We start from the raw sequence: 25456 nt of genomic DNA, 5'->3' as shown, positions 1-25456 counted from the left end.
ATATAAGAACGGTAGTACACCGGTATGGCTTAGCCAACATGATAGGTAAGACTACCGACTGAAATGGACTACAGGACATACCATTACAGTCCTAGCAAATGTGTACAACTGTCAGGTGCCCCCCCACCCCACATAGAAATATTGTAACAGACAGGTTCGCCCCCCCCCCCCCAATCCTGTGTAGAAACATAGAATTAGTCAGGTGTTCCCCCCGCTATCCAGACATGTTGCAACAGTCAATGCCAAATGATTGGTGGATACCTTGCAGACACAGCATGCTACCTGTCAGTGTACAACACAAAGGTCAGCTGTGCAGTACAAACCACCAGACATGCTCCACACATGCAAAACAGATCGACTTACTGGACATGCTCACACACTTGAGAAATGAAGGCAATGTCAGTCATCAACATACTGAAAGGCCATACTGGGCATGCTCACACACTTAAACACATGAAGGCCATGTATGCAAACACCAGTGGACCAGACACATGTCAGTATGCACCACTCATGCCTTGCACACACAGTGGATAGGAATACGGACATATATGTAAGGACAACACACCATAATAAGCAAAAGGTAGATGGATATAGATGTGTGGAAGAGGGTGACCGTGACAAGGAGCCATCCACAACTGTCCCACCCAGCACACAGCCAAAGGGCCCCAAACACATCAGGTGCAGATGTCACACACTGCAGTTACTAGCGACCAGTACCTGTCAACACCTAACAGGATCCCAGAAGCAAGCAAGTATGGTGGTGCCGCTCACATTGACACAGTTGCCTGTTTCATCTCCGACAAGGACATCAGAGTTCCCAGATGTCTCTACTTGGCTTAAGGAATGTCCGTCTAGTACTGAATTTCATGGTTTACCTTACAAGGATCAGCGAGCCGAAGACAGTGTTTCCTTGGTAAACCAGTTAAAAGTATTAAATCAGAAGTCACTCAGAGCCAAAAAGTTACAACTTGAAATTAGTTACTTTGATGAATGTAGGAAAGCTGGTGTGGTCCTTAAAGGCCTGCACTCATGGCAGTATCCTACAGGCTTAACTGCAGGGTCTGACTTTCACATGGACCTGATGAATTTGTTTGACAAGCATGTATTTGAGTTAATGCAGTTAATGTGTCAACATTACCAACTGACAGTTGACAGTTTGTCTCTTGAAATAGCAGCATTGGATAGAGACATTAAACAACATGAGGACTATACAGGTATGACTATTCAGGAATTTTCTCTACAATTACTCAACATTTGCATAAGAATGCTGGGAATCAGCTGAAGAAGTTAGACAGATATTGAGGCATACAAGTACCACACCACTTACCCAGTATCCCCTCCCTCACAGGATAGGAAGTTTACAGGTTATCGTCAAGCACCCTTCCATGGCAGTGATGACAACGGGCATGGGGAGGTCCAAACTGCAACGGTAGGAAATATGATAGGGACCGCTTCAGGAGTTTCTTCTGGAGATGTTAATGGGCAGGTGTTTGTTGACGATGTAGAGTTTGCACATCCTAGAGCTGGCAGGGATAGTGATCAGAGCCCTTTTCCGAATGGGGGGCAGAATCATCAGAGAAGGTACATCACAAGAGACCATTACAACATGAGGGGACAGAATTTCCGCAACAGAAATATGTCTGTGACCAACAAAAGGAAATGAAACACGGTAACGGTATAAGGGTTATGTCGAACAGTGAAGGTGATTTTAAGATATTCAACTTTTCCAGCCATAACATTGACCAGGTTTTGTGTGAACTTTTTTCTAGGGGCTTGACTTTTGCACCAGCCCAGCACTTTGATTTGCCTAGAACGTTGATTGATCTTAAGTTGTTTACCAGAAAAATGAACTTGACCTTACTTTTGGGGAACAACCATCATCCAGGTGGAGGTATGAGGGTACCTAGTACTTTCAAGCTTCCCACACACCTGTCTCTTGTCTTGTTCAAACATGTGTGAAATAGATATCAGGAACTTATGCCATGCTAAACGTAACTGTAATATAAATATTAGGGATAAACATGAGGCATTGCAAATGTTTAAATCATTACCGGTGCGTGTGTTGAAACCAGACAAGGGAGGGGGTTTGGTGTTAATGGACATGGAAAATTACAATGAGAGGATGAGGAATGTGATTAGTGGTAAAATTTACGAGGCATTTAGTGTCAATGAACTGAATACTGCATATAAACGCATTAATGGCTTTTTGGGAGACCTCTTTTTGGAAGGAGTTATAGATGCAGAAATGTTCAATTACTTATCGGTGGTTTCACCAAGAATTCCCACCTTGTTTGGATTGCCAAAACTACATAAAAGTACCATGGACTCTCCAATGAGAGTCTTAGCTAATGCTAGGTTTTCCATCACATACGCTAGTGCTAAACTTGTTGACAGTATTTTGAAAAAAATATGTCAAGATGGAGACCCAGATTTGTAAGGATTCGTGGTCCTTTTTAGCAGCTATCGAACAATGTCCTTATCAGGACAACATTGGTTTGTTGACTATAGATGTTACTGATTTATACTTTTCAATACCCCACAATTTGGGTATTGATTGGGTGGTAGAGCGGATGCTAGCCCATGGAGCAGAGAGTAATGAAGTGCATTTGGTACAAGAATTGTTGGACGTCATTTTAACCAACAATTTTGTGATGTTTGACAATGATATCTACATCCAATAGTAGGGGTGGCTATGGGCTCCTTGTGTGGAGCCAGTTTTGCCAACTTGGTTAGGGCACAATGGGAACATCAGCATGTGTTGAACACGCTTGAGATTAGGACTAGGGTCAAGTTTTACACAAGATTCCTTGATGATGTTTTTGTTTTGTTTGATGGGGATAGAGTGGAGGTAGATAAATTTGTAGAAAAGATTAATAACAGTACTACTTTTTTGAAGTTTACCCACACTTTTGCGGAGGACAGCATAGCCTATCTAGATGTTTATTTGAAGAAGGATTTTGTAAATAAGTGTTTCGTGGCTAGCATCTACCGTAAAGAAACATATTTTAACACAATGCTCCACTATTCTAGTGCCCACCCCCAACATCAGAAGAAATCTATAGTCAAGGGACAGTTGGTTCGTGCTGCTCGGAAGGTATCAGAAGATGTTAGTTTTGTTGAATGTGAAGTTTTGAAGGACATGTTTACCAAGAGAGGTTACCCTGAGTCAATGATTTTGGAAATAATGGAGGAGGTACAAAACAAAAGAAGAATGGGAGTTTACAAACCTATTTTGACAGGGCAAACCATGATGTCTAGTACTGGTTACACTTAACACAGGCTCCCTCTCTTTTGTTTCCATTGATGAAAATAATGTGAAGGATAATGGGTTGAGTTTTACGATGAGATTTATTACCCCTTACAGTATAGAGGCAGATTTAATAAAGTGTATCCTGGTGAGAAACCGGGGTTTGTTCAGTTTTGATTCTGACATAATAAGTAAATTGGGTGACAGACCTTACGTCACTTACAGAAAAGGTTATAATTTAGAGCATCATGGAGATGAATAGTGGAATGCGTCACTGGATTGATGGGACTTTCAAGTGTGAGGTGTGCAGTTATTGCAGGCACTTGGCAACTTGGACCAGTTTTTCAATTGCTAACAAAACTTACAGGATAAAGGGAATATATACATGCTCTTCGAGGTCTGTAGTTTACCTTGCTACCTGTCAGCTTTGTCCCGCATTTTATGTGGGCAAGACTGACAGGAAGTTGAAAGAAAGGATCTATGAGCATGTATACAGCATAAGGAAGGCTAGGTTAGAGAATGCCCTTGCCAAACATTGTAGTGAGAATCCCACACACTCTTTTGTGTTTAGGGTTTTAAATCAAATTACATCAGATGTAAAAGGGGGCCCTTACCAGTTACTGTTAGAGAGACAGGAATTGATTTGGCAGCTGAGGTTGAATTCTTATAGAGCTCCGGGTCTTAATGACAAGGTCTCTCTTTCATGCATACTGAAATTAAGAAGTCTACTGAGATAGAGCAATGACCATCTGATGTTTGTGTTGATGGTAGTTGCACGTATATTGGCATGTACTTATTACCATTTGTCTACATGATCGTATGAGATTTAAGCAAGCATTATATTAACAGCATGTTTTTATAAATCTTGAAATGTAAACATTGGGGTAACATTTCATGATTGTTTGATTTTTTACTGGATTAGGTTTATTTAGTATTAGTCCAAGTAGGATTTTTACATGTCCAGCATTTGAGATGTTGTTTTTTATTTAGTAGGTAATATTTGGTTGATCATGTATAAAAGTTTTTTTATTTTTAACTTGTAGTCTTGTTATTTATGGTATAGTCCCTTTAAATGTTAATTAGTTTTAACGTGTTTGTAAAGAGAGATGTATATATGGGTGTGGTGTTATTTGCTCTGTTTGTCTGAAGAAGTTCGGCTATCAGTTGAACGAAAAGCTTTGTGGAAATAAATTGTTGCTTAACAAGTTTGATTTCAGTTCTGCTCCTGCCTGGAGTTCCTTTGGAGATTTCTTGATGTGTGTTCCAGTGTGCCTTGTGGATTTAATTGGAGTTTCTTTGGTATACCTAATTTGTACCTGTCAGCACCACAGACTATGTGGTCTACATGCCAGCTGTGCAACATGGCTGTACAAGGATGTAGTCAGCTAGTTGCCCTATACACGCACCTTTGACATATGACCCGTGTGTGGTTGCATGTGGCAAGTCACCCCTACATGAATGGTGTATGGGCCATGAACACACCGGCCACCCTGTAGCAGTACCCTGACAAGCCTGCTGAGGTTATCCAAGGTGAAATACACCTTTGGGAGAGTTGTAGGCCAGTAATCTCTGTGGGGTGTCTCATAACTACATACTGCTGTAGTGTGAGTGACTAGTTAGGTAGCAGTTCTAACCCCAGACATGACAACTGTGTGTGTGAGTGTGTGTCACTGTTCATGTGTGTGTCTATCTCTCACTGACTGTGTAGAGAACAATGCCTTTTGCGCTACTAACACCCCTTACTATTCACATACCCACAGTTGGCAAGGCTGCTGATATCACCCACCAAGAAATACTCCCCTGGAAAAGCTGTAGCCCAGTAAGCTCTGTAGTGCATGCTGTAACTGCATACTGCTGTAGTGCGATAATGTAGTTAGGTAGGAGGTCAAACCCCAAAGCTGGCAACTGTGTGTGTTTGAGTCTGTGTGTGCATATGTGTGCGTGTCTGTCTGTCTGTCACTGACTGTGTAGAGAGCAATGCTTTTTAGGCTACTCACACCCCTTATAAGTTAAATACCCACCTTTGGCAAGGCTGCTGATGTCACGCACCTTGAGATACACCTCTGGGATGATAGTAGCTCAGTAATCTCCATAGCATGTCACATAACATCGTATGGCCATAGTATGATTAAGAAGTTAGTTGGGAGTTCTAGCCCCCAACCTGCCAACTGTGTGTGTATGCATGCATGTCTGACTGTGTAGAGAGCAATGCTTTTAGGGTACTCACACCCCTTACATTTCACATACCCAACTTTGGTAAAGCTGCTGATGTCACCCACCTAGGAATACTCCCTTGGGAAAGCTGTAGCCCAGTAATTTCTGTAGCGCATGCTGTAACTGCGTACTGCTGTAGTGTGATAATATAGTTAGGTAAAAGGTCAAACCACAGACGTGGCAACTGTGCATGTGTGAGCCTGTGTGTGCAAATGTGTGCATGTCTGTCACTGACTGTGTAGAGAACAATGCTTTTTAGACTACTCACACCCCTTACAAGTCAAATACCCACCTTTGGCAAGGCTGCTGATGTCATGCACCTTGAAATACACCTCTGGGATGATCGTAGCCCAATAATCTCCATAGCACATCCCAAAACATTGTATGACCATAGTGTGATTAAGGAGTTAGTTGGGAGTTCTAGCCCCCGATCTGCTAACTGTGTGTGTATGCATGCATGTCTGACTGTGTAGCGAGCAATGCTTTTAGGATACTCACACCCCTTACATTTCAGATACCCAACTTTGGCAAGGCTGCTGATGTCACCCACCTAGAAATACTCCCCTAGGAAAGCTGTAGCCCAGTAAGCTCTGTAGTGCATGCTGTAATTGTGTACTGCTGTACTGTGATAATGTAGTTAGGTAGGAGGTCAAACCCCAGACATGGCAACTGTGTGTGTGTGAGTCTGTGTGTGTGTATGTGTGCGTGTCTGTCTGTCACTGACTGTATAGATAGCAATGCTTGTTAGGCTACTCACACCCCTTACAAGTCAAATACCCACCTTTGGCAAGGCTGCTGATGTCATGCACCTTGAAATATACCTCTGGAACGATTGTAGCACAGTAATCTTCGTAGCTTGTCCCATAACATTGTATGGCCATAGTGTGATTAAGGAGTTAGTTGGGAGTTCTAGCCCCCGACCTGCCAACTGTATGTGTATGCATGCATGTCTGTCTGTGTAGAGAGCAATGCTTTTAGGGACCTCACACCCCCTCACATTTCACATACCCACCTTTGGCAAGGCTGCCAATGTCATGCAACTAGAAATACACCTCTGGGAAGGTTGTAGACCAGAAATCACCGTAGCTCATCTTGTAACTGCATACTACTGTATTGTGAATTAGAAGCATGGTTGTGTTCCATCCCTACACATGGCAGTTCCGGTTGTAGTATGCGTGTCACTGTCTGTGTAGGGGGCAATGCATTTTAGGCTAGTATCTTGCAGTCATTTTAGATGCCCTACTTTGGCAATCCTGCTGATGTCAGTCATTGTGAAATACACTTTTGGGCAAGGACTTCTCCAGTAATATCTGTGGCGTGTACTATAACTGAGTTGTGCTGTAGTGTAATACACTAGTTAGGTAGAGGTTCTACACCCAAACATGACAGGTGTGCATGTGTGTGTGGGTGTGTGAGTATATGTTTGTAACCCATATCCTGTGTAGAGGTGGTTGACACCTGTGGCCAGTGTGGCGTGGGGTTTGCATATTTCTTATATGGCGGCCATACTGTATATCACAATGTCCACTGTACAGGGATGACACATGATATGGCTGAGAGGTTGGGGTGCAGAGCCATACCCAGACATGTGACATCAAGGCCAGGCAATCACAGTTAGCAACCCCAGTATTACTCAGAGCAAATTCTTACCCCATGTGTCATATACACACACATGCCTAGGTAACAGCCAATATGTGGGTAGTACACTGCATATTGGCTACTGTTAGTAACTATGGAGTAGCAGCATTGGGCCACAGAGGGCATGACACCCACTCCATTTGTCCAATATGCACATACATGCAGACATTGCACCTCCCCCACGTTCCCCAATGGACACCTGCAACACCTTTGGTGCCATCACATGTGACCCACAACAAACATACCATGCATGACAACATGCCCATATGGACAGAGGCTACTGACACCAAGGAATGCTGATAGCATGCACCCCATGTAGGTGCAGGGTAAAACTGCTGGCTTGTATTCAACTCAGCTAAGCTCTTTGTAGTGTTCTGCAGAGTACTACAAGCAGCAGAGAGACAAAGAGAGACTTTCAACTGATTTAAGTATTTTTTTTTGCATTTTTCTCCTGAAACTGCTAGTTTTCACCTAAAACGTGATCTATTAGCATTTCTGTACTCTAAAAAGCTATTTTCTGCTGAAATACTTGCTTTTTTTGCTGTTTGCACTTTCAAAGTCATTTAAAGTCATTTTCTGTGTTAAAAGCATCTGTTTAATTGCTGTAGGCTACACACTCAAGTGCGCTAGTCTGTTTAAAGCATTTAAAGTGTTTTTGTGTAGTGTACTGTTGCATCTGTAAAAAAAAGAAAAAAAAATTCTCATTTCCCGCCTTTTCTAAGCTAGTCTAGTCCTGTTTTCAGGTTCTGCTGAATTCAGGGCTGTGGTACAAGTTCCTGTGTTGCCAATATCCTTACTTGGATAGGAGGAAGTTTCTCTGCTCACCAGTGAGAGTGGGGAACTTTGAGCAGCCTATCTGTCCTGGAGGAGTGGTCTCAGACCAGCAACTAGTAGTTTATTGGCCGTTTTGGGCTAATTTCTATCTCTTTCATCTACCTGCCTTAAAAACCCACATTTGTGCAGTTTTGTACTTGTATTCAACTAGGCTAAGTTCCTTGTCATGTCCTGCAGAGTACTACAAGCAGCAGAGAGACAAAGAGAGACTTTCAATTGATTTAAGTATTTTTTTTTGCATTTTTCTCCTGCGACTGCTAGTTTTCACCTAAAACGTGATCTATTAGCATTTCTGTACTCTAAAAAGCTATTTTCTGCGGAAATACTTGTTTTTTTTTGCTGTTTGCTCTTTCAAAATCATTTAAAGTCATTTTCTGTGTTAAAAGCATCTGCTTAACTGTTGTAGGCTACACACTCAAGTGTGCCAGCCTGTTTAAAGCATTTAAAGTGTTTTTGTGTAGTGTACTGTTGTATCTGTAAAAAAAAAAAAAAAAAAAAAAAATCTTGTTTCCCGCCTTTTGTAAGCTAGTCTAGTCCTGTTTTCAGGTTCTGCTGAATTCAGGGCTGTGGTACAAGTTCCTGTGTTACCCATATCCTTACTTGGATAGGAGGAAGTTTCTCTGTTCACCAATGAGAGTGGGGAGCTTTGAGCAGCTTATCTGTCCCTGGAGGAGTGGTCTCAGCCCAGCAACTAGTAGTTTATTGGCCGTTTTGGGCTAATTTCTATCTCTTTCATCTACCTGCCTTAAAAACCCACATTTGCATGGTTTTGTGCAACACGCACCTCCGCGCAAAACCGTTCAGCTAAGATTTAACTATTCCCGGCTCCACAAAGTCTGCTCTTCAATTTTTTCCCTTGGAACCAGTCAGACTTTCAGCTTTAGCACTCTAAACAGTTTCTTTTCAGTCCAGCACGTGCCCAGATCTCCTAGTAAGCACTAATAAATGCTAGCACTACACCCCCTATACTATACAGAAGTGCAGGGCTCTCTGTTCATCCCTAACCGGACAATCAGTAAAACTTCACTTTATCTGTGCAGGCATGTCCAAAGGGCAGTTTCACATGTACTCTCCAGTCCAACTGGTGAATCTGGGCATTTTGAGGCAATGCCACAATTGTCTCACATACACAGACAACCTCTCCTCCTTCCAGCAAACACAAATGTATGGGAGAGATGCAACTTTACAGCCAGACTGGAGGCCAAGCTCTCTCAGCCCAAGACTGGAACAGTCAATCATGATGAGAAGGGAAACACTTGCATCACACTAAAAGTCTCACATAGACCAATCACATTGGCACCGGCCAGTAACACACATAAATACACAAAAACATACTCGGAGGCTCTAAATAGAAATCTGCCTAAGCAACAGAGACCTCCAAAGCAGATATCCAAACAACCTCCACCCCCCAACAACAACCACAAAACACATACTTCATAAAGTCAGTGTGCCACGCAATCACAGCCCTTAAGGCTAAACAACACACCCAATACACTAGTAATAGGAGACTCTATTGTCATTCACACTGACGTCCCACTCACTAGACTGAACAAGGAGAAGGTTACTGTAAGCTGCTGTCAGGTGCCAGGATCAGCCACATAACACAAACACTCAGGACACTCCATAACAGGTACAAATATGACTCTGTCATTGTCCATGTTGGTGTGAACGACCTGAGACGTACCTCCCTGGACTACATGAAAAGAGACATAGAGGAGCACTCTGATCATGTAGCCCAGGCCTGTATTACCCTGACCCTGAGTAGCATCTTGCCCTCATCAAGAATGATGCTACAGTATAAAGATAAACTGATCAATTTTAACAATTGGCTTAGCTGTTGGTGTCATTCAAAGGGGATCCAGTGTTTGTCAGCCTGGGATGACATGCTCGACAAGCCACGTTGCTTCGCAAGAGATGGCTTGCACCTGCCACCCTTGGGCTTTTGAATACTGGCCAAGACTCTTGCCACCCCCATAGTGCCTTTTTTTAGGCAAGGCTCAAAAGACAAACCCACCTCCGTAAACAACACAAGCAACAAAAAAATGAGGGTAATGCTACTCAATGCCAGAAGTCTAAACTTCAAAATGCACACACTCGAGGCACTCCTCAGCAAGGAGGGAATCGATTTATGTGCAGTAACAGAAACCTGGTTCAAGGCTCCAGAGAGCACCCCAGCACTACCAGGCTATAACTCATACCATACCTTTTGGCCCCAGAACCCGGACCAAAATACAAAAGGTGGTGGTGTATCCATCTTCATCAAAGATTCCCACACCTCCAGGCTTGTAGCACAGCACAAGGCCTCGGAGACCATCCATGTGCAACTAACAGAGGGCAAAACTGCCTTTCAGTTTGTAGCCTGCTACAGATCACCCACCTTGTCTCAAGACCCCCACTCAGCATTCCTAAGAACACTGGGAAATATGAAGATCCTACCCAACACCATGATATTGGGTGATTTCAACTACCCAAACATAGACTGGGAAAACTACTTAAGTACAAACTCCTTTGCCCAACGCTTTCTAGAGTTTATAAACTCAAATGCCCTGGAACAACTGGTTACCACTCCCACAAGAGGTGACAACATATTGGACTTGATCATCACCAATATTGGGTGACCAATGTTCCACACCTGAGGTAAACCCGTTGCTGGTAAGATCAGATCATAAACTAATTACACTAGACATCCACATCCCGACCCCACCCCCAGTCATGGAAACAACTGTAAAAATCTTTTCAAAAGCAAACTTCACACTTCTCAAGACCGAGGTGGAAAGTTTCAAAGCCCCACTGCTAAAGGATAATGCATCCCAAACCACAGAATCCTTCACAAATGCATTCTGTGTGCACCTACAGGAATGCATGGATCGAGCCATCCCAAGTAAAACAAAGATTCACTCCTCCAAAATGAAGAAACCAGTCTGGTGGACCCCGGCCATAAATAAGCTCTACAACAGAAGGAGGAAACTACTACATGATAGAGCAAAATCCCAAAAAGGGAAGGCATCCTAATCAGTACCAGCAAGAAACTATGATCCCTCATAAAATCATCCAAGGCCAACTTCGAAAGAAAAATTGCCAAAGACGTTAAAGATAAGCACACAGCCTTCTTTAGCTATGTCAAGAATCTAAGTGGCAGCACTCAGATCTGCTCTGAGCTAGTGCAAAATGACAAAAAATACACTGAACCAACTGACATTGCCAACATCCTGGCTGACAGATTCAGTGCAAACTTTACCCCCCCACCCCCTAAAGGGCCCGTGTCCATTCCAGAAGATTGTAGAGCTCCAGACATCACAGTCATTCAGGTGAAAACAGCCCTTTCCAAAGCCAAGAACACAGCATCAATTGGACCAGATGGCATCCCAGGCTGCATCCTACATGAGCTCCAAACGGAACTAATCCCTCACCTAAACTCACTGTCCAAGCTCAGCCTCACCACAGGTTATGTCCCCAAAGAATGGCGTACAGCAACAGTTATCCTGCTCCACAAAGGTGGTGCAACAACGGATCCCGGGAATGTTCGCCCTATACGCCTGACTAGCTTGATCTGCAAAGCCATGGAGTGCATCATCATGGAACTCATTAACAATGACAGTGGGAACCTCCAGACACTGGACCCTACCCAATTCGGCTTTGATAAAGGCAGATCATGCCTCCTAAACCTGGTTGATTTCTTTGAAACAGTTACCAAGGCCATAGATAAGGGAAAGATAGTCCACGCAGCCTACCTGGACCTTGCAAAGGCTTTTGACACCATTCCCCATTCTGGCATTATAGAAAAGCTCACCAGCTTGAACATTAACCCCTATGTCACGAAATGGGTTGCTCATGGATAGAACTCACATGGTCAGAGTTGTGGGTGCTATGTCCGACTCTAAACCAGTTACAAGTGGAGCCCTGAGGGCTCAGTCCTAGGATCCCTCCTGTTCAGTATATACTTCTCTGAGGTACAGGCAAGCACAGGAGGACTATGGCTGACCAAGTTCGCAGATGATTGCAAACTGGGGGCCATAATCATCTCCCTGGCTGACACAGACATTCTCCAGAAGGGTCTCACAGAGACGAATACCTGGTGTCAGAATCATGGACTTAAGCTAAATGCCAAAAAGTGCATAGTCATCCCCTTTGGGAAAAATAAAGTGCCCATAAACTATCACATAGGAGTTAATCCACTAAGCACAGAAGATGTAATTAGGGACTTGGGGACCCAAGTAGATAGCAACCTCTCCTTTGATAACCACATTGCCAAAGTGGGTAGAAAATCCTTCTATGTAGCCCACCTAATCACAAAAGGGTTCACATCTAGATCAAGAGAGGTTATTGTGCCCCTCTACTCATCGCTCATCAGGCCCATAATAGAGTACAATGCCCCATTTGGGATGTACCTTACTAGACACCTGCAACAGCTGGAAAGACCGCAAAAGTACTTCACCAAGAGGATCATGGGCCTCAAACAGATGCCCTATGCAGCCCGGCTAAAGAAACTCCATCTTTACTCAGTTGCTTACCGCCTCCTCAGAGGAGACCTCTGCCTTACGTACAAGGCCATGTCAAACCCTGAATTAATGGAATGCTCCACCTAAGGAAAACCAAATCTCTTAGAGCCACATGCTGTAGGGATTTAAACCTCAGCACAGCAATAAATAGGACATGCTGGAGGGATAGATTCCTGTCCCAGAGACTTCTGTCACTCTGGAATAGAATCCCACTCTATGTTAGGCAGAGCCCCTCACTGACTCTCTTCAAGAGAAATCTTGACGAGTGGATGGGAAATTGTAAATATACACCTGGGATCACATCAGTGGCCCTGCTGGACAGAGGCCCAGGAAAGTAATCTAAAAGGGAGGCAAAAGCCAATGCATTCTGGCTAGGCTTATAAATGCCCTTGGGCAGATAGCCTAGTACCTACCTATGAACCTATGAACTTATTACCAGCTCCCACCACAGGTGGGCAGGACTGGCACATCTGATGATAATCTGTGTTCACAACATGGGCCGGACACCCCAGGTACAGTTCCACATGTCAGTATACATGCATGTGGTTGGTGTGCACATCCCAGACACTGTCCATGTCATGGACGAAGGAACACAGACATGGCAAGTGATGCACAGAATTGCCTACACACAGTAGTCAGCCAGGCAACTAGATGGGGGATACAATACCCACCTGTGTGGGCAAATGCAGACACTACATCCCTGAGCCACAATGCAGACCATCATCATGTGGTCTGATGCCAAGGTACACCCATTGCCTAGCCTTGGACAGCCATCTGGTGCAGTTGAACACCACACACCTGTGCAGACATGCACCCATGCATGTCAGTACTGGCACCCTGTGTGTTTGTGTGTGTGTTGCATGCTGCAGATGTTCACATCCAGACTCCTTACAAATACTGCAGCATTCTGTCTGATGTCAAGACACCTTCCCATACCCTTTGCCCATATAGCCCCTGTATGACCTGTGCGGTGCATGGGATATCTGCACAGTGATGTGATGTGGCAATCCCACAACTGATACACCTGGCCCTGCCATGTGTGTCAATGTGTGTGTGTCCTTGTGAGAGTGTGGCTGGGTTGACACTGGCACCTGTTCATGCCGACAGGCACATGTATGTCACCTACTGTACAGTTAATGTATCCCTGTTGCAGATGTCACTCACCATCACATATATGTTCTGAGTGCTCCACAACAAGTAACCCATGTGCCGCATCCAATAATTGCAGTGAACTGTGCTAGCACTACATAGTTGTCAGGGGTTTGATATCCTGTGCTGCTAGGTGTGTGACACAAACATACTTCAGTTTTACCCTCCCACCCCTCCCTGACATGTATTTGCCTTTGTCTGTGTTCCCCACCCCTTCTCACGTGGAGGTGGAGACCTACACCTGCTTTGCTTAGGCAGTAGCATGTGTAATGTAAGTAATGCTCATGATCAGATGATGGCCAATGCATGAGTCGCAGCCCTCCCCTAGCTGATTGCATGTGAAACAGCTGTGGTAACAGTCCCATAGCCAATTGTATGGAAACACACTCCAATACCTAGGAACATCATGGTGGTGTTGGCCCTTTCCACCCACTGTGAGCAGGAACTAGATCTGTCATGTGGCAAATAGCATCTCAGATGGATTTCAGTGTACCTCTAACAACATACACTGTGGAAACAGTGCAAAAAACAGGAGGTGGATGTGCCTGACCTGACTACAGACTGTAAGTGCCGCTATACTGCATTTGGAGTAATGTTGCTTTAACAGTGTTTGTGTGGATATGGCTGTTGTACATGTCTCAATACCTGTCATGTTAGTTCCATGTTTATGGGGAATCTCCATCTGAAGGGCCATCTGCAGCCTGGGCAGTGTTGTGTCCATGGTTGCATGTGTCACCCATGGAGTATCTAGCTGTCGACTGCTCAAGGTAGTGTGAGGATGCAGTCAATGGATGGCGAAAGCTGTGGTAGTCACAGATGTCATATCCCTCAAAGGACATATGTGGCAACAACCATGTAACAACAGTAAACGTATGTGGTTATCACAGCAACATGTCAATGTTAGCCCTGTGTATGTGCTCCCAGCCACACCACTGTCAACCTTTGTACATATATCGTGCATGAACTGGTGCATATGTGCTGCACACCATACATTGTGGCATCATATCTGAGAACAAGCCACTGATATATCTAACTGCTACACATGTTATGCACAGTAGGGGTTACATTACATGACATTACCTGCATATTCTGTGGATGTTTGTACAGTACTGAGGTCTGTGTACCTATGGTGAATGTTGACAGTGTGTGTAGTGTTGATAGGTACCTTAGCCTGTGTACAGACTGTAGTAGATGACATTGTTCTTGTTCCCCTACTATCAGATGTTACATTCTGCCCCACTGTATGGTACTGTAGTGGCGTACATGTTTGTATGCCCATATACACACATGTCCGATACCACAGACAGCCACCAGACCAAACTGTGTAGCAGGCCAGTAAATATAGGGTCAGTATGTGAGTGGCACATATAAGGATGGTGTTGAACACATAGTCCATATACTGTAATACCATGCCAGCTAACCATATGTGGCTGTGGCTGTGTTCACATTGGTTGTGGATATACACTATCACACAGGTGTATCTCTCCCTGTGCTGTGACATGCCTGTTGAGCCTGCTTTATATGCAGGTACATGTGAATTCCCCCTTGGGAGATGTAGGCCAGTGTTGAGCCAGTCTGCCTGCAGCCTGCACAGTGCATTGTGACATGCCTACCAGCTGAGCATACCTACCCAGTGGGATGTTACCTGCAGATACTAGCCAGATGTCCCACTGCCGGCCCTCCCCTAACAGTCATGCATGTCAGACAGGGCAGTGGGATGCAGTGCAGATTTATGTCAATACCTATTGTGTAGTAGGTGGCCATGGCACCCCTGTACCAGTGGTCATACCGTTACAGGCCAGGCAGGGGTGTGTGAATGCATGACCTATGATGGAAAGCATATACCGGTCGTTATGTGTTATACCCATCTACATGGCCATCCAAATCCATATTGTCAGGCATGGTACATGTGTAGCACTAAGGGCTTATGTGTATACCTCTGGACTGTACAGACTGTGTCAGACCCTCCACATATATTGGCCAGTATCTCTGCTGCAGTCCACAGTGGCATTACGTGCTAGCAGCGGTACTGTACACTGATGTCCTTTGGATGTCGTTCAGTAACCAATAGCACATACGTTATAAGCAGATGTGACCTCCCACACACACCATGTCTGTGAAGACAATCCCAATGACAATAGCAATAGTCTGCTAGTATACCTGCTGTACATACCCAACATCCCCTGCAACTATGGCATTGAGAACATATGGGCTGGGGTTGGCCTACATTTCATGTCCAGGATGTATGGTGGGAATATATGTACATACACCCATCCAGATAACCAGATATATGATTACACATGTGTACTACACCCAATTAACACTGTCATGGCAATCACCTACTATTGATTCCCACATCATGTGTGCGTGGTCCCATCTCCTGTGTGATGGGCATCCGTCCTGTGTGTGAGCAGCAGTGCTACCAACAGCAAGTAGCAATTCCCCTTACAGGAGAACCAGCACACTCAGGGCAGCTACATATTTCTAGGAGGATCTGGAAGTACAGACAGACTGCGAGTAGAGTTGTGTTATGCTTTGTGTGGTACTGGTGTTACAGGGTGGGGGTGCACATACTAGTTTGCCATGGAATACGGTCCATCTGCATAGTACACAACTGTGGGCCTACCCTCATGCCGGCCGGAGCTGTGCCTATCATGTCTTGTCTGTCCACCACACAGGTCTTGTGTCAGATAATACACTGGCAGTGTGTGTGTTGTGTGTTACTGGTACATGGCTACATCCATGACCGTCTACCATCAATTCCGTGACTAATGGTATGTTACAGACTATCCTGTAACACCTGCACCTTGCATAGTGTAATGCAACAGTTGTCCACATATGTGCCTGTATTCCAGCCTCTGTCCATCACCTACATACCAAGCTTTGCAGAAGTGTCATGATGTCGGTGATTGATCCATAGTGGGCTGGGAGTATAACACACTGCCATGTCTGCCATCAGTCCACTGCCGTTGTAACCCCCACATATATGATGGGGCTGGGGCCATATATATGTGGGCACCACCTACACAACACATGTGTGCCCTCATGCACTGCAGAGCCCAGTGTATGTAACAGTGGTATATGGCCCTGTATTATTGAGTCTGGGGGAGCACCAGAAATGACCTAGTCTGCTACTAAATATGTGGGTATCAGGGCTGAGCTGTCTTAAGGTATCTGGATGTACAGTACCATATATTTCACCTATATACACATTACTAACATGGATCTGGGCAATGCAGGACTACTGCCCCCTGCCATACAAACTGTTCTGTGTATTGGTGTGCTCGTGATGGTGTCAGTTATGCCATGTTAGGTAGCAGTTACAACTCATGTGGTCATAAGACATCTATACCACCTACTGTGTTTGTACAGTGTGTAGATAGAGGCTGCTGAACTACAAACTTGGATGACATACTGTTGATTGTTAGGTATCCTGTGGCCCAGTGCATCTTTCCTGTTGTACAATGTGAATGGCTTGGCCTGGACAGCAACAGATGTGAACCTTTCCAGACTACTGTATGACTGTAACTGGTTCACTGTAGCATCATTCCGTTGATATAGTTGTCAGTGTCTGAACAGCTATATGGCATGGCATGTAGAACTGTAATAGTACACAATTATGTAATAGTACATGATTAAAGGTTCCCATGTCTGCAAACCTGTGGGTGTTGTTTTACCTATGACCTCTCTGTGGTTGTATGTTACAGGTAATAATTGTCATTTGTATGGGTGGCACATACAGTGTTTAGTTGTTCAGGGGTCAACTGTAGGCATAGTGGTTGTTGCATATTGTGTGCACCTTCCACTTATGTATCTTACTGTACATATAACTACGTGCATATGTGTAGTCACATGTGTATGTACATATATTTATAAATACATATACCTGTGTCTGTGTATCTGTAGCCTGGTAATGTTCATAGCTTCCACATAATACATTACCCATGGGAGCCAGACTGTACTGTATGATATGTTACCAATGCCAGCCTGACATCATACAGATGGGATGTGGTATAGCTAACATCATGCGCCCATGTTGTCACTGGCCCTGGTTATGGGATCTCCAACACTTGGTAGTGTATTGCAGGGTGGACATGTTTGGCTGGGGGGATGCCTATTTGTACAACTTGTATAGTGTGTGCTGCCTCTCAACCCCATTAACGTAACATGCAGCCTGTTACACTCCTTTCCCTAACAGCTACATGTGCCTTGCAGTACCAGCACAACAGTGTTGTACGAATGGGTCAGTAGGCATGGGAATCCCATTGAGGTCTGCCACGTGTGTGTATGTGTGCATATCTGTAGGGTACACCCTTCCGAGTCAACATACTCCTGTTAACAATACACATTGCCACACAGATATTGTTGTTGTCACCCATAGGTGTGGCAATGCAATACAACACCCCACTATGCCTGTGGTGTGTGCATCACATGCATATCCCTGTGGTACTACTGTTGTGATATGCAATGGATTGTTTTGGCGTCGTGGCCAATGTGTGATAGTGGGTATGCCAGAGTATCAAGATGGGTTCTAGTGTGTGCAATATCCAGTGGGGTATGTGGGTGCCTTGTACACTGTCTTTACACCATGGTACACCTGGTATATGGCCCAGGTTCCACTCTCAGGTGGCCAATGTCACCATCACCCATACAGGTAACAGATATCAGGATACAGCCCAGTTACACATGTGCTGTGTGCAGCCTACCTGTAACACATTGGACACATGGACTAGTTAGTTACCAGTTATACAGCCAGGTCTCTAAGATGTGTGTCTACCTTGTCATGTGTCAGTCAATTGTGTAGATGATGGTATGACACACTATTTATTCTCCATATACAAACATTACATCCCCAATTACCATATTGTATGTGTCTGTGGATGGTCTGCATGTAGCACGTGACCTGGTACATACCTCACCCTACAAATGGTGTGTGTGCAGTAACAGGCACGCAGTTCAGTAGCACTACATACCTGGGTTGGGGTCTAGGCATAGTGTCGCCAAGTAAGGATGTGTGTGTGTATGTGAGTGGATTGGCATAAGGGTGCAGATTATACCTGTACCAGCAGGCCACCAGTCAATTTTACACAACCAATAACTGTTATACATACCTGTGGCATGTGTGCAACTGTACACCACATATGTCACGGCCATGATGTCACCACACTGACATACCCTTGTAGAATATGACTGCAGACCATCCTCCTGCTGACATGTGTATGCCTACAGGACAAATGGATGACAGTATGGGGATAACTATTGGTGTTACCAACAGCTGAGATGCATCATAGATGCATGGCTACACTACCTGACATGTATGCAGTACACATTACCCCTGAGTACATTCTACACTGTGGTACATTGCAGCACTCCATTACAGTCACCATGTGCATCAGAACCATGTTAGCCTGTCCCTGCATCGATGTTATGGATGACAGGATTGTGACACTGGTATCATCATATGCACAGGGTGTGTGAAAGTCACCTTAGCTGCATGGCTACACTACATGACATGTATGCAGTACATGTTACCCATGCCTACATTCTACACTGCAGTACATTGCAGCACTATATCACAGTCACCTTGTGCATCAGAACCATAATAGCCTGTCCCTGCATCGATGTTATGGATGACAGGGATGTGGCACAGGTATCATCATATGCACAGTGTGTGTGAAAGTCATCTTAGCTGCATAGCTACACTACCTATCATGTATGCAGTACACATTACCCCTGACTTCATTCTACACTTTAGTACATTGCGGCACTCTATCACAGTCACCGTGTGCATCAGAATCATGTTAGCCTGTCCCTGCATCGATGTTATGGATGACAGGATTGTGACACTGGTATCATCATATGCACAGGGTGTGTGAAAGTCACCTTAGCTGCATGGCTACACTACATGACATGTATGCAGTACATGTTACCCATGCCTACATTCTACACTGCCGTACATTGCAGCACTATATCACAGTCACCTTGTGCATCAGAACCATAATAGCTTGTCCCTGCATTGATGTTATGGATGACAGGGATGTGGCACAGGTATCATCATTTGCACAGGGTGTTTTGCAGGTATGCTAGAGGCCGAGGGTGGTCCAAACATGTGTCACCATGGGTGTGAGTGAGGGGTGTGGTTCATTGATTGGGTCGTGGTGATGTGGTGTGTGTCAGTATGAGGTCGCCCTAGGTGTGGTTGCATAGTGTGTGGGAATGCATGCACACAGTTCTGCCATATGGCTGCCCTATATGGGTGATGTTGGACAGCTGCAGACCATACCTGGCAGGGTGTGCACTTCACTGCCTCTGGCCATGGACATGCTGACTGTGCCTGCCAGGGGTTCCATGGGCACATGCAGGTATAGACCTTGAGGTGCTACTCTCCCCGATGATGACATATGTCTGCTGTAACCATGTCCTGCCTGGGACTGACCAGGGCCATGTGCATGAGGCCTGCTGTGGTGTGGTGTGGTGTGGACAGCAGCACCTGTGGTGTGCTGGGGCTGTTATTGCCACTACGGGAGTGGCTGGGTGTCCTGCAGACCTCTGCAGCCTCAGGTCATGTCTGGTGTGCATTTCCATACATGCCTGTGCCTGCATTATGGCCTGAAACATGCTCCTGGTGGTACCAGTTGTGGTGCCTCTGCCAGGGTCATGATGACCTGTGGTCCTCCCACAAGCACCATGGTATATCTGCCGATGTGGTGGCCTTTTGGACACTGGCCATGGTGACTGTGACCTGATACAGTTGCCATGGACACTACACTTTCCTGGTCATTGCTACCAAGTGCCAACTGTCCCTCTGCTATGGTCACGTGATGGGGTTTGTAGGGGCACTGTAACTGTGTGCGGGCTTAGGGTGGCTATGAGAGTGATGACATATGTTGGTGCAGTGTCTGCCTCTGATAACCCCACCTGTGCCTCACTTGTACTATCATCATCATCGGTGTCTGTCGGGACACCTACCTCAGTTTGCATGCAGGAGGGACCCTGACTCACCTTGCAACCTGGGGGGGAAACAAATAAACACGTTAAGACCTGTACAGCATTGCATAACAGTACACACACTCACACACACTCACACTTACAGCCACCTTACTACCTCACTTTCCCTGAGTTTACAGACAATCCCACAGTCAGTTACATATGTTCCTCATCCTGCATGGCACTTGCTAATATACACTCATCAATACTGTACATTAACATATCATTCCTTTCCATGCCCTTACGTGTGGTTACAACACCTGACCTGTTACTCCATTGCCTCCCTGACTTGGGTCACGTAGGTTGTACATGGCCTCACTGCTGTCATCCTGTATTACCCTGTGTATTGGCTGTAATGGTGTACAAAGCCCCTATATGGATGGGGCTGCTACATTCACTACATATGTCACACACCAGAGCCTCATACTACAGTCTTGCTCAGTCCATGCCACATCTGCTGCACAAGCGACCCATCATGCAGACAACAGTACTACCTGGATACACTCACTGATGTGCTGTGGTAATTCCCCATTGCATTTGTAGTGCTGCATTTGTGGGTAGCTGGTTACCTAGCTGCTGCTGGCAATATGATGTGTATACCTGGTATGTACTGCACCTCCCAATGCATGCTCCATGCTGCAGACCTTGTTATGCTATCCGCTGTCCTGTGTTCACATACCTGACAGGTTGTCCTGGTGTCCCATGTTTCACTCCATGTACAGCACAATCCCAAGGGGAAGTACTACCATGTGGTCAATCCCACTATTGCCTGTGCATACATGTACACACACAGACACACAGACACACACACACACACACACACACACACACACACACACATATCTGACATGCATCGTCCTCACTTCATTAGATTGCACTTGCAAACACAATCGAGACACACACACCCCACACTCCTACATGCGGATTTGCACAACATTTATACACACAGTCCTCCCATTACCCTTCTGTCAACATGCATTACATATGGTGCTCAACAGCATGCAGTGTAACTATAATGACATCATGCTAGTGGCAGTATACATGTGCGTGAGGCATGAGCTGTGTTGGTAGGTGATGGCCCTTCCCCATGTTAACACTGCACCCATGTACAAAGTGTTACTGTGGACCTGTTCTGCACCCTGCCTTGTACTGTGCACCATACCTCGCAGGTGTAGAAACCATTGATGCATCTGTAGTACTGTGTCAGTTATGTCAGCTCCAATGCTCACAGCCCCTATGTGTTGTAGCAACTCATACCTGGGATGATATGTGAACAGCTATCAGTTGTGGATGCCCGATGTCTGTGTTACAGATCAGAACATTAACAGTGCATGTATGACCAGTACATGACTATTACACTGACAACCAGCAGACCTTACCATGGCTGTGGGGGTTGCCCTACACATGTCCCAGACCTTTACATGGTTGCAAGGTCTACTCATGTGCACATCCCTTGAAGTGTACACACTGCTGTCACAAGTGCTGTGGGGTCAGGGTTACATCTGCAACATTTACTTAATTGTGTGCAGCTGCAGCCATGGTAGTGTTGAGTCACTCATGTCCCTACTGTAGGCCGTGTGTCCTGCCACACTTCACATCCCTGTGGACACATTGCACATTGACAGGATGTTAGTTATCTTGTATGTGTTTGTTGTACCCTTCCGATACCTCAGCATGGTCTCTACTGTGATGCAGTGCATTTCAAAGCAACAAAACATGAATGTGTACAGCATGCAGTATGGTTAGGTGTGTTAGACATGTGCAAGGGATATCCGATAGCTATTACATGCCCATTTTATCATCATGCATGAATACAAGCCATACTCACCGGCTATGGGCTGCTGCCATGGTGGTATCCTGGAGGGACCTACATATGAGCGTGAGTAAGCTGATGTCAGTGGCCACAGCTGTGGCATTCATAAAAGGTGAGTGCAGCATTACGTTACATCAACAGTAGAATTACACAGTATTACAGCTTATACACAACTGTTTATTACTACTACACAGCAGCAGACTATGTATATGACATCTCACTGTTGCATGATGTACCTGTACAGATGCAGATGCATACACAAGTGTGGGGTACAGATGTGCCCTGGGGCCGTACCTGCAAGCTCCTCAGCTGATGTGTCATTGGCACCCACCTCCAAGATGTGCCCTGCCAGGTGTTGATGTTGCAGGTGGACAGGAGCCACAAGGCTGCTGTGAAGCTCCTCCACATGGGTGAGGGGTGGATGGGTGGGACCCCTTAAGGCAGCTGCATGCTGATGTACATGGCAAAGCAGGTCAGTGCATTGATGCCAGACCTGCTCATAGCTGCGGTTATGCAGTCCGACATCATTGACCCTGTGGACTAGCATGTTACACAGGGCGGTCCTCTCCTGCTAGTCATGGGCTGTCCACCCAAACAGCAGTTTGTAGTGCTGTACCAGGTAGTCGATAATGATCTCTGTCTCAGAGGCACTGTATGCGGGATGATGACTATGCGACATATTTCCTGGAAGACATAAAGATGTAAACATGTCTGAGCCACCAATTCAGCAGGATTACCATAGTTCTTAATACACATATTTGTCTCCCTCCACCATATCCGCTACAACAAACCATTCACAGACTACAATTGTTATGTCAGCTGCTTACCTACCATTGGGAGATATGTTGTATTGTACCAAGCCTTGTGCTATGTGTATGTGCCACGCTTTGTGCTATGTGTTTGTAGCCATGCTCCCTGTGGGGACACTTATCTTTGCTGGCCTGTTACAGACTATTTCACCTGCATGCCATTGTCAGTGCCACTATACATACATATATATATATGTGTAGATATATGTTGTACGTTTTTGATATACCTATGTCTATATAAGTGTCTGTGCATCTGTACACATACACATCACATTCTGTATCACACAGATATGTGGAGTGCATACAGACATCTGGTCTGCATTCTGTAACTGTCTTTCATTCACAGCTGTACTGTTCTACCTTGCTGCAACACAGACAGGTGCCACATGTGAACACAGACTAACATTTGGGTGGTAAATATGGTGTGAGATTGCTGGTACACCTATGGCATTTGTGCATGCTACATTACACATTGACATGACTATTCTGCAAGTGGTGTGCTCTGACACCCATGTGTCTATCATGACAGCAGTACATCCACCTCCAGCTATTGTCCACACTAACATAACATACACAGATATTATGGCTGATATCTTTGTCATTCATTGCTGATCTGCACAGTTGGCAGGTATGTCCCACTGCTTACAGGGACAGACAGTATTGTCCAGAGCAGTTGTTCAGTGGGACATCATTACAGGGACAACTACAGATGGCACATATCAAACATTCAACATCATATATCCTATTAATCTATACCACATACTACATTAAATTACATACAGTTATGTTTTACATACCTTTTATTCTTTGGACGGGTGTGAAGCTTTCCCGGTTTTGGCTTGTAGGTTTTTGTTTCCCACTGTGCGTGAGTCTCGCTTTATATTTTCTTTTTTTTTTTTTTTTGCGTCTCTCTCTCTCTCTCTCTTTCTCTTTCTCTGTCTATCTCCCTCTCCAGTAGAGCGAATGAGTTGGTTTGAATGGATTTTAGCATGGCTTTTCTAGGTGATGCACATGATCAGGTGATGGGCTCTGCACCAATCAGTGTGCAACAGTTGCTCACTGCGTGTGCAGCCCGCTGTTTAGTGATTCAGTTAACCACTGTCATGGCAACCCAGTACTATAAATTGCTTACGCATGTGGGTGCTGTCCCTTCACCTTTCTGGTATGGAGGACATCCTTCTTGTATGTGGGCAGCAGTGTTATGGACAGCAGGTTGCAGTACCTATTACAGCAGGGCTTGCAGACACATGGCAACTACACAATCGTAAGTAGTTCCAGACCTACAGACAGAGTGAGTAGTGTTGTTATGTGCATTGTATATTGTTGGTCTTGCAGTGTTTGCATGTACATAGTAGTTTAGGATGGAATACAGTCTGTCTGCATAGCTCTCAACAGTGGGCCTATCCACATGATGGCCAGTGGATTGTCTGTTTGCTTTTGCCTGCGCACCACACAAGTCTTGTCCTAGATATATCCCCGGCAATCTGTCTGTTGCATGCTATCAGTACATGGCTACTTCCATTTGTGTTCCTGATGTGTTATTCCTGCATAAGGGTATGTTGCAACAAATCCTGTAACACCAGCAATTTGCAGGGTGTATAACAGCAATATTACGAGTATGGCCCTGTGTTCCTGCCTCTGTCCTCCACATATATGGCTGGCTTATTCCTGCTGTGATACAGTTAGGGGTTGTTCGGTATTGGCCTATCATTATTTACTACTAGCGTTCCTGCTGTCATCCCAGTCATATCTTGGACTCCCACGACATTTGTTGGTCAGGGTCCATAGATGTGACAGATACATAGACATTAGCACAGGTAATAAATGTCCCCCTAGGCCTTGAATAAAGGGTGTAATTGGCGGCTGCTGAACTACATCTGTTATTGTTTATTGTTACCTATCTTGATGGCAAATCCTTCATCTGCAGTTGTATAAATTGATGGGCTTGGCCTGGACAGCATAGTATGTTATATATCCACACTGTCTGCATCTTCTGTTTTGTGTGGGCCTTGCATTCCTCACTGATTAAATAAATACAGATCCATGTGCTGTAAGTCATGGCAAACATTATTGTAAAATTCACCATTAAATGTTGTCTGTGTATACATACCTGTGTGTCATCTCATGTCCTTTGATTAGTGAGTGGGTCTATGTGTAATGCAGTACTCCTGTTCAAGTATAAGTGTCATTTAGTAGGTTATACAGCAAAATGATGTTGATATACCGATCTCACATGGAAAATAGAATGTGCTGCAGTGGGACTCTA

General features: G+C 45.0%; 1 protein-coding gene across 1 annotated transcript in view; it reads left to right on the top strand.

Moving 5' to 3' along the window:
* Positions 1-25456, top strand: part of LOC122810373 (mixed lineage kinase domain-like protein) — a gene marked incomplete in the record, with an annotated part of 573260 nt that overhangs the window by 316391 nt on the left and 231413 nt on the right.

This window comes from Protopterus annectens, chromosome 8.part1 (genome assembly GCF_019279795.1).
Source record: "Protopterus annectens isolate FY-2018-M chromosome 8.part1, PAN1.0, whole genome shotgun sequence".
In the NCBI taxonomy this organism is placed as follows: domain Eukaryota; kingdom Metazoa; phylum Chordata; order Ceratodontiformes; family Protopteridae; genus Protopterus; species Protopterus annectens.
The sequence above is the reverse complement of the archived record's forward strand: the minus strand, read 5'-3'. Positions and strand labels throughout refer to the sequence as shown.